Here is a 15,031-nt window from a genome sequence, read left to right as displayed (position 1 = left end):
TTATAGCAGCAATGTCCACAAATAGCCCAACTATGGAAAGAGCCAAGATGTCCATCGACAGATGAATAGCTAAAGAAAATGTGATATATGTATACAATGGAATATTATGCAGCCTTCAAAAGAAATGAAATCTTGCCATTTGTAATGATGTGGATGGAACTGGAGGGTATTATGCTGAGCGAAATACGTCAATCAGAGAAAGACATGTATCATATGACCTCACTGATATGAGGAATTCTTAATCTCAGGAAACAAACTGAGGGTTGCTAGAGTGGTGGGGGTGGGAGGGATGGGGTGGCTGTGTGATAGGCACTGGGGAAGGTATGTGCTATGGTGAGCACAGTACCTCTGAAACAAATAAAGATTATTTTTAATGACAAGTCTGTGAAAATACAATGGAAACATCAAAGCGTCATTGTTTGAAACATTATGTGGAGGCAGAGTTCAGCAAATTCTGAACCACATATAACCTAAGGAGCACTCTGGTATTCTGGCTAAATCCAAAGAACATCTTCTAGAAATCTCTAAAGGGACAGCTGTGTTTTCTTCATCTTGTCCTTCCTAAATAGTACTTTTTCCAGCACAGCTTTTGCTAAGGATTGAGCCATCATAAATACAAGTCCATTTCCCCAACAACATATCACACTCTTGCCATGAATTTTCAGGCTAGGTATTAAAATATCAACAGCAAATGGGCAATTGAAGGTCTTCTTTACTGACTAGTATATTATTGCCCTGGAAATAATGCTATTTTAAGTGAGAACAAAATAAAATAAAATCATGTATGTAGCGTAGTCCAATCATTGTAAAAACAAACAACAATTAAATGAGTAGGAAATTGCATGTATTTACAATTAAATTGCCCAGCAGGATATTCATTAATATGTGAAAAGTGAGTATCTCAAGGTGGAAAGATGGCAGGTTATACTTTTCTCTATTGCCTGATATTTTAAAAATATTTTAATAACATACATTTTCTTCAGTTGGCTATAAATTTTAGTTATGTTCATAATCATTGGACTGTGATATTGATCCACAGGAAACTGATCCAGATAAAATTAAAACTATCAGTAGTTATCATTATTGAAAATTTCCAGATATTTTTATATATTTAAGAATTCTTATACGGAGGGGCGCTTGGGTGGCTCAGTGGGTTAAGCATCTGCCTTCGGCTCAGGTCATGATCCCAGGGTCCTGGGATTGAGCCCCGCATTGGGCTTCCTGCTCAGCAGGAAGTCTGCTTCTCCCTCTCCTGTTCCCCCCTGTTTGCGCTCTCTCACTTGCTCTCTCTGTCTCTGACAAATAAATAAATAAAATCTTCTTATAGAAGAATTCTTTTATGGAAATATACGCTAATATTCCAAAACTCACACTTAATTTGTTTCAGGACAGAAATGATAAGGAATGCTGAGTCCCATGAGAACTGAGTGTCCTCAGCCCTGGCATTTGTATCAGAATTAAACCTAAGATAAAGCAAAATATTGACATAATATAAATAATAAACATTATGACCATTACGTTTTCTTCTTCTAAGTAAACCTATCTGTGGCTCCTTAGGATTTTAAAATAATTTATCTCCATATCTATTATTTTCCTTTTTATTCAGTTTATAATTTTATTATTTTTTGAGGCATATATAGCTCATAATTAAAATATCATTCACTAGGATGGATAGGATAAAATTATTTACATAATTTATACTTCTTTTCAGGAGGGGAAAATATACTAGATCACTCCAATTTTACTATCTAACTTTTCTTACTCTTAAATTTTACTTTATAATCCAGTTTCTCAAGTGTCTAAACATGTGTGCTTGCTTTGGCAGCACATATAGTAAAATTGGAACAATACAGAGAATATTGGCATGGTCCCTGCACAAGGATGACATACAAGTGTTTAAACATAAAATACTTTAAAAGGTTAACCACAAATTTAATATTTTCTTGTTTAGTACAACTTCCATATTACATTATGTTCTATCCCTTGCTCCTCTTGTTGGTGATATTTAGTACTGGTTCTTCACTGGGTTACAAATCCTATCCCTTCAATACCAAAGGAACAGTCCTGTACAAAGTATACAATGGGCAACATTTTATCATTAAAGTATTTATACATACATGAATAATATCTGCAATATTTTGCTGGACAGTTATTTCCAGTTTGTTAAACAACACTCACAACCTTTAAAAAAAAACTGCTGAAGTTTATTTTATTTTAAATTTTTACAGTATTCATCCAGTGATATTTTAAAGGTAACTGAATATACTTGGAAAATGATACAAATTTATGAGTACTTGACTTACTCATATAAAAGTGGCCTTGCTACTGTGCCCCATTTACATAGGATTTGTAAAATACAGAGATAAGGCAACTTTTTATATAAATGTTCAAATAATGTCTTGACTTGTTAACCAAAGAAAGTTATTTCTAAAATATGCTGAATCTTGAGACTAAAAAAAATTACTTTAGAAAAATGATATTAGAATAATATGCTTCCCGTTGAATCTAAAATATTTTAAGAATACATTTTACTAACTTAAAATAAGTGTTGAAAATTCTGTTTCATTTTAAAATATAAATGGATCAAGTAGAATTTATCTCACTTTCTTTTACTTGTTTTTATTAAAGTGCAATTAACATACAATGTTATATTAGTTTCAGGTGCACAGTATATTGATTCAACCATTCTACACATTATTCAGTGCTCACAGTGATAAGTGTCGTCAACATCTGTCACCAAATAACACTATTACAAGATTATCGACTATATTTTCTATATCATGTTTTTCATAAAGGAGTTTAAGAGGTAAAATCGTCCAGGTAAAAACTTATAAAATAAGTCACCATATCTTTCAAGAAGCAAATGTGAAATGTAATTTAACTTTTAAAAAAGCATTAGAAATGCATTATATTTTTTACTGTTTTCAGTATTATTTCAGCTCTTGCAAGTCCAGTTTTAAGTATTATGATCCCCATTCTATTACTCACTCTTCTAGATCTCCTTTCATCTTCCCCCACATCTGCAGTGGGCAATATGACACTGAGCTAGAAGATAGGAAGAAGGGAAAAAATGCTTTCTTCTTTTACTAGCACACTCAAGTTCTGTTCTACAGGTAAGAATCTCTTTTAAGATCTTAACTGGCTAAAAAACATGACAAATAACCATAGAGCTTCATTGCCTCAACTTACACTATTACTAAATTTTGCTCTGTAGAGTATTTTATCCATAAATCTTAAATGTATTTGATGCCTAAATTGGCAGTCCTGTTCTCAGAGATGTTTACAAGAGTGGTCTGAAAATGTTTTCTCTGAATCTCTGTTTGTGAAGCTAACACAGAGGGCTTACTTCTTGGAGATTCTCAGTGCACACTGCCTTAGCACTACGTTAAACTGAAGCATCTGAGAAATCTCTTTGTAGAGTTACTTCTTCAATTTTTTGTATCAGTATTTACTTTATATATTAGAACACAGAATACTGTTTTATTAGGACATGTCAGTATGTGTGTGGATGTGTGGATGTGAGATGTGTTGGTTTGTCTGTGTGTTTGTTTTGTCTGGATTTTTGCTCTATTATTTCCCAACATAGCAGTTAGGGGAATATTGAAATGACTTTTAGTCCACAGTTTATGTCATAGCAACGTATAACTACAGATATGTACACATGATTAAATAATAACTCACTGAGATTTAAGATTTTACACTGTTTGGTTTACCATATGTTTATGCAGTTCATCATTATGCTCTCTCTTGATGGTGACCGTCGGGTATCTAATCCCCCCAAAGTTTGGGTTTGGTCTTCTTACTTGCTATGAGAAAAACTGTCTTTCAAAAATGAAACAAGTGCTCCATATTATACTTAGTTACCAAAGAAAAGCAATAGTCTTTGAACCATCATTCTTGTAGCATCAATCATGCTATTCATTTGCAATTCATTTAAACCTAAAATTTTTAATATTTTACACGTTTTTAATAAAACCTGTAAAATACATTGAATATTTCTCTTCTTTCTCTAACTAAGGATATAGAACTTAGTTTTATAGTTTCTTAGTGATGCAGTGTTAATTTTCAGACACTGATATAAAAGAATAGTATCCTCAGGGATAATTGAAATATAAGTACTATGAGATACAATAAATTAATATTGATAATAAGTAGCTCCTGGCTGTCACGCTGTCATAAATTTTTGCATTTTTTATTTTTTCAATTTCTTTTTAATTAAATTCAACTAAGAATAATAAAGAAAGAGGGTGGAGCAAGATGGCGGAGGAGTAGGAGACCTGGATTTCGTCTGGTCTCAGAAATTCAGCTGGATAGGGATCAAGCCATTCTGAACACCGACGAACTCAATAGGAGATCAAAGAAAAGAACAGCAGCAATCTCTGAACAGAAAAGCGACCACTTTCTGGAAGGTAGGATGTGCAGAGAAGTGAATCCGAGGCGATATTTGGGAGGATAGACGGTGATGGAGGGGGCCTCCGTCGGCCACATCTGGCAAGTGATAGAGCCGCAGAGCACAAAATTGGAACTTTTAGAAGTCGACTCTGCTGGGTACGTCACACCAGTGGCCAAGCGGGGGGTGGAACCATCGCGGACAGTGTGGTCTCAGGACCCTCGGGGTCACAGAAAGACAGGGGGTGTCTGAGAGTGGCAGCGTTCCCAGGTATCAGAGCAGGGAGCCAGCTGCAAAGACAGAGCTGAGGCGCGGGCTCTCAGTTCAGGGGTTGCCATAAACTGTGATCGGTGACACAGTCGGGCCACTGCTCCTCCAGCAGGGACCCAACAAGCGGCAGATCTGGGGAGACTCCCCTTTCTCCCCTGGGAGGAGGGGCGCGGGAGCTCACTGCAGGGATCTGCTGGGTTTGGAGACTCCACACTGAGTCGGCGGCCAGAGATAGAAATGCTCGGTCACAGGCCAGGTGAGCACAGACTGTGGCCGGAGACCGGGGAGACGGGAGTGATTGACTGCTTTTCTCTGGGGGCGCACTGAGGAGCAGGGCCTCGAGTTCTCGGCTCCTCCAGGGCGGAGACTGGGAAGCCGCCATTTTCACTCTTGTCCTCCAAAGCTGTACGGGAAGCTTGCAGGGAACAAAAGATCCCGAGAGCAAACCCGAGCAGATAACTTAGCCTGGACCAACAAGGGCAGGGCAATTCCGCCTCCAGCAAAGACATTTGAGAACCATGGCAACAACACCCTCCTCCAGAAGATCAGCAAGAACGGCCAGCCAAGACCAAGTTTACAGATCAATGAGAACAGCAGAACTCCAGCACTAGGGGAATACTGCACATAGAATTCATGGCTTTTTTACCATGATTCTTTAGTCTTTCAAAGTTAATTTTTTTAACTGTCTTTTTTCTTTTTTTTCTTGAATTTTTCTTTTTCCCTTTTTCAACCAACATCTTATCAATCCTTTTTAAAAAAAAACATTTTTGTTTTTCATTCTTAGAGTCATATTCTATCCCTTCATAGTAGTTACCCTTATTTTTGGTGTATATATATAAGTAGTTCTCTCTTTAAAATTTTGAGATACAGTTTCTTCTAACAGATCAAAATATACCCTAAATGTCTAGTGTATGGCTTTGTTCCAGTCTCCTGCCTGATCACATTCTCCTCCCCCTTTTTTTTTCTTTCATTCTTTCTTTTTTTTTTAAATCCTCTTCTTTCTTTTTTGCAAACAACTTCTTATCTTATCAATTCGTTTTATAATTTTTTTTATAATTTTCATCTTTACAGTCATCTTCCATCCCTTCATCGTATCAACCCTTATTTTGTACATGTATGAGTCTTTCTTTCTTTAAAATTTTGGGAGGCACTTTCATCTAACAGACCAAAATACACCCAAAATCTAGTGTGTGGCACTGATCTATGCACCAGTCTGATCATATTTGATCATATTCTGTTTTTTTTATTTGTTCTGTTTTTGTTTGTTTTTATCTTTTTCTTTTTTTCCCTCTCATTCTTTCTTCTTTCTTTCCCTTTCTTTTCACCTGGTTTCAGGGCTTTTCTGATTTGTTTAGAGTATATTTTCTGGGGATGTTGTTACCCTGTTAGCATTTTGTTCTCTCATTCATCTATTCTCTTCTGGAAAAAATGGCAAGACAGAAAAAATCACCTCAACAAAAAGAACAAGAGGCAGTACCATCTGCCAGGGACCTACTCAATATGGACATTAGTATGATGTCGGACCTAGAGTTCAGAATCATGATTTTAAAGATATTAGCTGGGCTTGAAAAAAGCATGGAAGTTATTAGAGAAACCCTTTCTGGAGAAAGAAAAGAATTTAAATCTAACCAATTCAAGATCAAAAAGGCTATTAATGAGGCACAATCAAAAATGGGGCACTAACTGCAAGGATAAATGAGGTAGAAGAGAGAATCAGCAATATAGAAGACCAAATGATGGAAAATAAAGAAGCTGAGAAAAAGAGAGATAAACAACTACTGGATCACGAGGGCAGAATATGAGAGATAAGTGATACCATAAGATGAAACATTAGAATAACTGGGATCCCAGAAGAAGAGAGAGGGGCAGAACGTGTATTGGAGGAAATTATCACAGAGAACTTCCCTAAAATGGGGAAGGAAACCGGCATCAAAATCCAGGAGGCACAGAGAACCCCTCTCAAAATCAATAAAAATAGGTCAACACCCCAACATCTAATAGTAAAACTTACAAGTCTCAGGACAAAGAGAAAATCCTGAAAGCAGCTCAGGAGAGAGGTATGTAACCTATAATGGTAGAAACATTAGATTGGCAACAGACCTATCCACAGAGACCTGGCAGGCCAGAAAGGACTGGCAAGATATCTTCAGAGCACTAAACGAGAAAAATATGCAGCCAAGAATACTATATCCAGCTAGGCTGTCATTGAAAATAGAAGGAGAGATAAAAAGCTTCCAGGACAAACAAAAACTAAAGGAATTTGCAAACACGAAACCAGCTCTACAAGAAATATTGAAAAGGGTCCTCTAAGCAAAGAGAGAGCCTAAAAGCAGCATAGATCAGAAAGGAATACAGACAATATACAGTAACAGTCACCTTACAGGCAATACAATTGCACTAAATTCATACCTTTCAATAGTTACCCTGAAAGTAAATGGGCTAAATGCCCCAATCAAAAGACACAGGCTATCAGATTGGATTAAAAAACAAGACCCATCAATATGCTGTCTACAAGAGACTCAGTTTAGACCCAAAGACACCCCCAGATTGAAAGTGAGGGGGTGGAAAACCATTTACCATGCTAATGGACACCAAAAGAAAGCTGGGGTGGCAATCCTTATATCAGACAAATTAGATTTTAAACCAAAGACTGTAATAAGAGATGAGGAAGGACACTATATCTTACTTAAAGGGTCTATCCAACAAGAAGATCTAACAATTGTAAATATCTATGCCCCTAACATGGGAGCAGCCACATATATAAGGCAATTAATAACAAAAGCAAAGAAACACATTGACAACAATACAATAATAGTGGGGGACTTTAACACCCCCCTCACTGAAATGGACAGATCATCTAAGCAAAAGATAAACAAGGAAATAAAGACTTTAAATGACACACTGGACCAAATGGACTTCACAGACGTATTCAGAACATTCCATCCCAAAGCAATGGAATACACATTCTTCTCTAGTGCCCATGGAACATTCTCCAGAATAGATCACATCCTAGGTCACAAATAAGGTCTCAACTGGTACCAAAGGATTGGGATCATTCCCTGAATATTTTCAGACCACAATGCTTTGAAACTAGAACTCAATCACAAGAGCAAAGTCGGAAAGAACTCAAATACATGGAGGCTAAAGAGCATCCTACTAAAGAATGAATGGGTCAACCAGGAAATTAAAGAAGAATTAAAAAAATTCATGGAAACCAATGAAAATGAAAACACAACTGTTCAAAATTTTTGGGGTATAGCAAAGGCAGTCCTAAGAGGAAAGTATATGGCAATACAAGCCTTTCTCAAGAAACGAGAAAGGTCTCAAATACACAACCTTACCCTACACCTAAGAAGCTAGAGAAAAAACAGCAAATAAAGTCTAAACCCAACAGGAGAAGAGAAATAATAAAGATCAGAGCAGAAATCAATGAAATAGAAACCAAAAGAACAGTAGAACAGATCAACGAAACTAGGAGCTGGTTCTTTGAAAGAATTAACAAGAATGATAAACCCCTGGCCAGACTGATCAAAAAATAAGGGGGGGGGGGAATGACCCAAATCAACAAAATCATGAATGAAAGAGGAGAGATCACAACCAACACCAACGAAATACAAACAATTAAAAGAACATATTATGAGCAACCACATGCCAGCAAATTAGGTAACCTGGAAGAAATGGAAGCATTCCTAAAGATGTATTAACTACCAAAACTGAACGAGGAAGAAATAGAAAACCTGAACAGACCTATAACCATTAGGAAAATTGAAGCAGTCATCAAAAATCTCCCAACAAACAAACCCCAGGGCCAGATGGCTTCCCAGGGGAATTCTACCAAACATTTCAAGAAGAATTAACACTTATTCTTCTGACCAAAAAAATACAAATGGAAGGAAAACTTCCAAACTCATTTTATGAGGCCACCATTACCTTGATCCCCAAACTAGACAAAGACCCCATCAGAAAGGAGAATTACAGACCAATATCCTTGATGAACATGGATGCAAAAATTCTCACCAAAATACTAGCCAATAGGATACAACAGTACATTAAAAGGATTATTCACCACGACCAAGTGGGATTTACCCCTGTGCAGCAAGGTATGTTCCAACATCTGCAAATCAATCAACATGATACATTACATTAACAAAAGAAAGAACAAGAATCATATGATCCTCTCAATAGATGCAGAAAAAGCATTTGACAAAGTACAGGATCCTTCCTTGATCAAAACTCTTCAGAGTATAGGGATAGAGGGTACATACCTCAATATCATAAAAGCCATCTATGAAAAACCTACAGTGGATATCATTCTCAATGGAGAAACACTGAGAGCTTTCCCTTTAAGGTCAGGAACATGGCAGGGATGTCCACTCTCACCACTGCTATTCAACAAAGTATTAGAAGTCCTAGCCACAGCAATTAGTCAACAAAAAGAAATCAAAGGCATCCAAATTAGCAAAGAAGAAGTCAAACTCTCACTGTTTACAGATGATATGATAATTTATATGGAAAACCCAAAAGACTCCACCCCAAAACTGCTAGAACTCATACAGGAATTCAGTAAAGTGGCAGGATATAAAATCAATGCACACAAATCAGTGGCATTCCTATACACTAACAAAAAGACAGAAGAAAGATAAATTAAGGAGTCGATCCCATTTACAATTGCACCTAAAACCATAAGATACCTAGGAATAAACCTAACCAAAGAGGCAAAGGATCTATACTCAGAAAACTATAGAACACTCATGAAAGAAATTGAGGAAGTCACAAACAAATGGAAAAATCTTCCATGCTCATGGATTGGAAGAACAAATATTGTGAAGATGTCAATGCTACCTAGAGCAATCTACACATTCAAAGCAATCCCCATCAAAATACCATCCACTTTTTTCAAAGAAATGGAACAAATAATCCTAAAATTTGTATGGAACCAGAAAAAGCCCCGAATAGCCAGAGGAATGTTGAAAAAGAAAAGCAAAGCTGGTGGCATCACAATTCCAGAATTCCAGCTCTATTACAAAGCTGTCATCATCAAGACAGTATGGTACCACCACAAAAACAGACACATAGATCAATGGAACTGAATAGAGAGCCCAGAAATGGACCCTCAACTCTATGGTCAACTCATCTTTAACAAAGCAGGAAAGAATGTCCAATAGAAAGCAGTCTCTTCAACAAATGGTGTTGGGAAAATTGGACAGCCACATGCAAAAGAATGAAACTGGACCATTTCCTTACACCAAACACAAAAAATAGACTCAAAATGGTTGAAAGACCTAAATGTGAGACAGGAGTCCATTAAAATCCTAAAGGAGAACACAGGCAGCAACCTGTTCAACCTCAGCCACAGCAGCTTCTTCCTAGAAACTTCGCCAAATGCAAGGGAACCAAGGGCAAAAATGAACTATTGGGATTTCATCAGGATAAAAAGCTTTTGCATAGGAAAAGATACGTCTACAAAATCAAAAGACAACTGACAGAATGGGAAAAGATATTTGCAAATGACATATCAGATAAAGGACTAGTATCCAAAATCTATAAAGAACTTATCAAACTTAACACCCAAAGAACAAATGATCCAATCAAGAAATGGGCAGAAGATATGAACAGACATTTTTCCAAAGAAGACATCCAAATGCCCAACAGACACATGAAAAAGTGCTCAACATTGCTCGGCATCAGGGAAATCCAAATCAAAACCTCAATGAGATACCACCTCACACCGGTCAGAATGGCTAAAAATAACAAGTCAGGAAATGACAGATGTTGACGGGGATGCGGAGAAAGGGGAACCATCCTACACTCTCTCTGGGAATGCAAGCTGATGCAACCAATCTGGAAAACAGTATGGAGGTTCCTCAGAAAGTTGAAAATAGAGCTACCATATGATCCAGCAATTGCACTACTGAGTATTTACCCCAAAGATACAAATGTAGGGATCCGAAGGGGTATGTGCACCCCGATGCTTATAGCAGCAATGTCCACAAATAGCCAAACTATGGAAAGAGCCAAGATATCCATCGACAGATGAATAGCTAAAGGAGATGTGGTATATGTATACAATGGAATATTATGCAGCCATCACAAGATGAGATCTTGCCATTTGCAACGACGTGGATGGAAGTGGAGGGTGTTATGCTGAGTGAAATAAGTCAATCAGAGAAAGACATGTATCATATGACTTCACTGATATGAGGAATTCTTAATCTCAGGAAACAAACTGAGGGTTGCTAGACTGGTGGGGGGTGGGAGGGATGGGGTTGCTGGGTGATAGACATTGGGGAGGGTATGTGCTATGGTGAGCGCTGTGAATTTTGCAAGACTGTTGAATCACAGATCTGTACCTCTGAAACAACGCAATATATGTTAAGAAAAGAAAAAAGAAGAGGATAGCAGGAGGGGAAGAATGAAGGGGGGCAAATTGGAGGGGGAGATGAACCATGAGAGACGATGGACTCTGAAAAACAAACAGGGTTCTAGAGGGGAGGGTGGTGGGGAGATGGGTTAGCCTGATGATGGGTATTAAAGAGGGCACATTCTGCGTGGCGCACTTGGTGTTATACACAAACAATCATGGAATACTACATCAAAAACAAATGATGTAATATATGGTGATTAACATAACAAAAAATTAAAGAAAGAAACACTAATGGAGAGGTCGAATAAATATTTCAAGATCAAAAAAAAAAGAATAATAAAGAAAAACATCTTTAAAAAAATGAGGGGTTAAATTCCACTGTTTTTAACCCAAACACAGAAGCAGACAGAACAGTAGGGATGGATCAGAGTTTGTTAGATATCTAACATGAGTTTGGAAATGCCTGGATGAAGACTTGAAGCACTGTCGTACACATAGATAATATAAATAAATATAATTATAATAGATATATTTAATACTTAACAAGATATATTTACATATTTAACAACCAGTATTGTGTGGACACTGCCTAATGTGCACAACCCTGAAGTAGGATTCTATGAATCTCCATATATGTCCCTTGGTTGCACCATTATTAAGAGGACTGGGGTTCTCTGAGTATATAGGGCCAAGAACAACTATGACTATCAAGGGATTTGAGCTATTTGTAAAATATCAAGTTTTGGCAAGTATGTGGAAAAATGAGAACCCTTAGAGAATTTTCATGGAAGGCAAAATGATGCAGCTGCTATGGAAAAGAGTATTAGATTCCACAAAACTAAAATAGGACTACTGAATGATCCAGCAATTCCATGTCTGTGTATTTACATAAAAGAATTGGAAACAATATTTCAAAGAGATACTTGCACCCTCATGTTCACTGAAGCATTTTTCACAATGGCCAAGAATTAAAAACAAACTAAATGTCCATGAATTGTTGATATAAAGGGAAATGTGGTATATACATATAGTGGAATATTGCTCACCCTTTAAAGAGAAGGAAATCCTATCATATGTGACTACCTGAAGCACTGCATGTTAAGTGAAATCAGACACAAGGACCTATACCGTATGATTCCACTTATAGGAGGGATCTAAAGTTGTCAAACCCATAGAAACAGAAAGTGCAACGGTATGCCAGCAGCTGGGGGGAGTTAGAAATAAGGAGTTGCTGTCCAATGAATAAAGAGTTTCAATCATGCAATATGAATAAGTTCTAGATATCTGCTGTACAACAAAGTGCATATAGTTAACAATACCATACTGTCCACTTAAATTTTTATTACAAGGGCACATTTCATGTTATATGTTTTTTTTTAAACCGTAATAAAAAAAAATAAAGGAGAAATGCAAAGGAAAAAAATGGAGTGTGGGAAGGGTTGCTATACTTTGTTTATTTATATAATTTCAGTTCCCTGGATAATATTTAAAAGCATTACTACCACTGTTGCCAGACCATTGTAGGGACAAGATATATAGGATACAATGCAATTTGCATTTGTAATTCATTAAAATATAAGACTTCTAGAAGGACACAATAAAGGTATTAGGTTGTTTTATTTCAAGGAATTATCTAATTTTTAATGAAACACCCTGGTTAAAGTCAGATTTGTTGGTATGTCTTTCCATATTCCTCCAGGAAGTTCAAAGAGGAAGAGTTTTGTATTTTGTTCAATGTTCTTTTCTAAATAGAAAGCGTGTACACACAACACAAAGCAATCTTACCATTGATAGTTAAGCTATTAAGTAACTCAACAACTTAGTAAAAAAATCACCTTCTATATGCTACTGAGTCTATAATGTATAGTAAGAAGGATAAGGTCCTTGTTTCCAGTCAGAACGGAGGACATCTGGTTATACATGACTGGAAAATTAAGCTTCCCTGAGGCTCAGTGTGAAAGGCAACCTTTAGATTATCTTTGTCACTAATGCAACTACCTGGAAATAACCATTTCCACACAAGGGGCAGACCAGTCAGGTATGTATTCCCTGAAACTGGTGTCTGACTACAATTGCTTCACATGGTTGAATCCTTAAACTGTCCTGGATATTTAGGTTTGAGATCCATAGATTTTCAGTAAAGATTTTTTGGTTAAAACCATTTTTTTAAATCATGGGGCGCCTGGGTGGCTCAGTCGTTAAGCGTCTGCCTTCGGCTCAGGTCATGATCCCGGAGTCCTGGGATGGAGCCCCGCATCAGGCTCCCTGCTCAGCGGGAAGCCTGCTTCTCCCTCTCCCATTCCCCCTGCTTGTGTTCCCTCTCTCGCTGTGTCTCTCTCTGTCAAATAAAAATAAAAAATCTTAAAAAAAATAAAATAAATAAAACTATTTTTTTTAAATTATAGGTCAGCATAGAAGATGAACCCGGTTCACATATACAGAAAGAGTTGAAGGTAAGATCCTGACTGCTTCCCAGGTCCATCCTCAGGTCCAGATGAATCATTGCCCTTGTTTCTGCATAATAAATTCTCCAATTTTCTGGCTCAAATACATTTCTGTTACTTGAAGGGAATGACCCTAACTCATTCCTTCCGTTTCCTAATATGTAAAGAAGCAAAAATGTTGTCTTACTACTTTGCAGGTTCATGGAATGAAATAAGATAATCAGTCCTTAGTACAGTTAGAAAATGCCCAGTAAATATTAGCTATTACTTTTCACTTAGCATCTCCTCCTGGAAGCCAATCAGGTAAAATCAGGATTTAGTTCAAAGCATTTAAACCCAGAAGGGATCCTAGAGTCATCAGTCTGAAGCTGAAATAATCTCTGATTTATGTGACATTACTAGAAACTAATCAATTTAAGTTTCTTTAAATAATATTCCATAATTCAAATTTTATCCTCATTTAAGGAAAACTTTAGAGTAAGTATCTCTACATATGAAAGGATTTCCATATTTAACTGCTTAATTTTTGTCAGTAATTGTTATCAAGAGATCATATTTCACTAGAAATCAATTCAGGTTTTAATGAACACAGATATGGATTATGTCTTAACTGTGCAATACAGCTGATCACCTTTTACTAAATGAGCCAAGCATTTGCATTTATAACATAATTCTCATGAAATCTATTTTTTGGAAAGGAAATTATGACTTAAATAGTTTATGTTATTTAAAAATTACATTCCCAGGGTTATAAGGATATAAACATATATAAAAATTAATCAAGCTGAATACAGCATTTGTGTTTTTTACAGGATATGGCATGTATTTAAAAGTGAAAATAAAATAAAGCATTTATTTAAAAGGAGCATATTTCATACTATTTTAAACCTACTCTTTTGCATATGTAATGTTGTTATATTTGAAGTATATAATAATATTATTGTCCTAAAATTTTACCAGTTATTCTTAGACAGAAAATTGATCATCTTAGCATCAAGATGTTGATTGTCTCATATCAAATAAATGCAATTTCTAGCAACTCTAGTTTAAAAATTAACTTCCAACCTACAGATTTTACTCTTGCAGGACAGTCATTTTTTTTTTTAATGAATTTGCCTACTTTGGCAGTAAGAAAGAACCTAGTGATTTAACCATTATTGAAAAAAGCTAAGGGAGCCAAAGTATGCATAAATTTCTTATACAGTCCCAGGATTTGTATGGTTAATGTTTCGACAATTATTATCATTAGGAGGCATTTCCAACAACTAAAAAGAAAAAGCGATCTTATATCTTTTATTATAATATAGATTTATAATCTTGAGTTGGAATAACAATTGATACCAATTACAGTATCATCAGTTTGATCAGTGAATCAGGTCAAGAGTGGTTGGAAGGAAGAGCTTTATCAGAAATGGTTCAAATAAATTGATACACTTAAAGAAACTTTGTCTCAACTTTGTCTCAACCTAAAACTTGTCTCAACCTAAGACACACTAGCCTTTGGTTCTAAAAATTTAGCATCCTAGAACAAACTTCTGACCTACTAAATGACTTTCCCATCAG

At 36.3% G+C, this 15,031-nt stretch overlaps 1 non-coding gene across 1 annotated transcript; it reads left to right on the top strand.

Annotated features, from left to right (window-relative positions):
* The first annotated feature begins 1,809 nt into the window (after positions 1 to 1,809).
* LOC112834380 (U6 spliceosomal RNA) lies at positions 1,810 to 1,915 on the top strand. Its single transcript, XR_003210875.2, has one exon. It is a non-coding gene; the product is annotated as a U6 spliceosomal RNA (small nuclear RNA).
* Positions 1,916 to 15,031: the final 13,116 nt, after the last annotated feature.

This window comes from Callorhinus ursinus, unplaced genomic scaffold (assembly GCF_003265705.2).
Source record: "Callorhinus ursinus isolate GAN/ISIS: 27379988/994484 unplaced genomic scaffold, GSC_fseal_2.0 scaffold1, whole genome shotgun sequence".
Taxonomy (NCBI): domain Eukaryota; kingdom Metazoa; phylum Chordata; class Mammalia; order Carnivora; family Otariidae; genus Callorhinus; species Callorhinus ursinus.
Note: the sequence above shows the minus strand (reverse complement) of the source record. Positions and strands in the feature narration are given on the sequence as shown.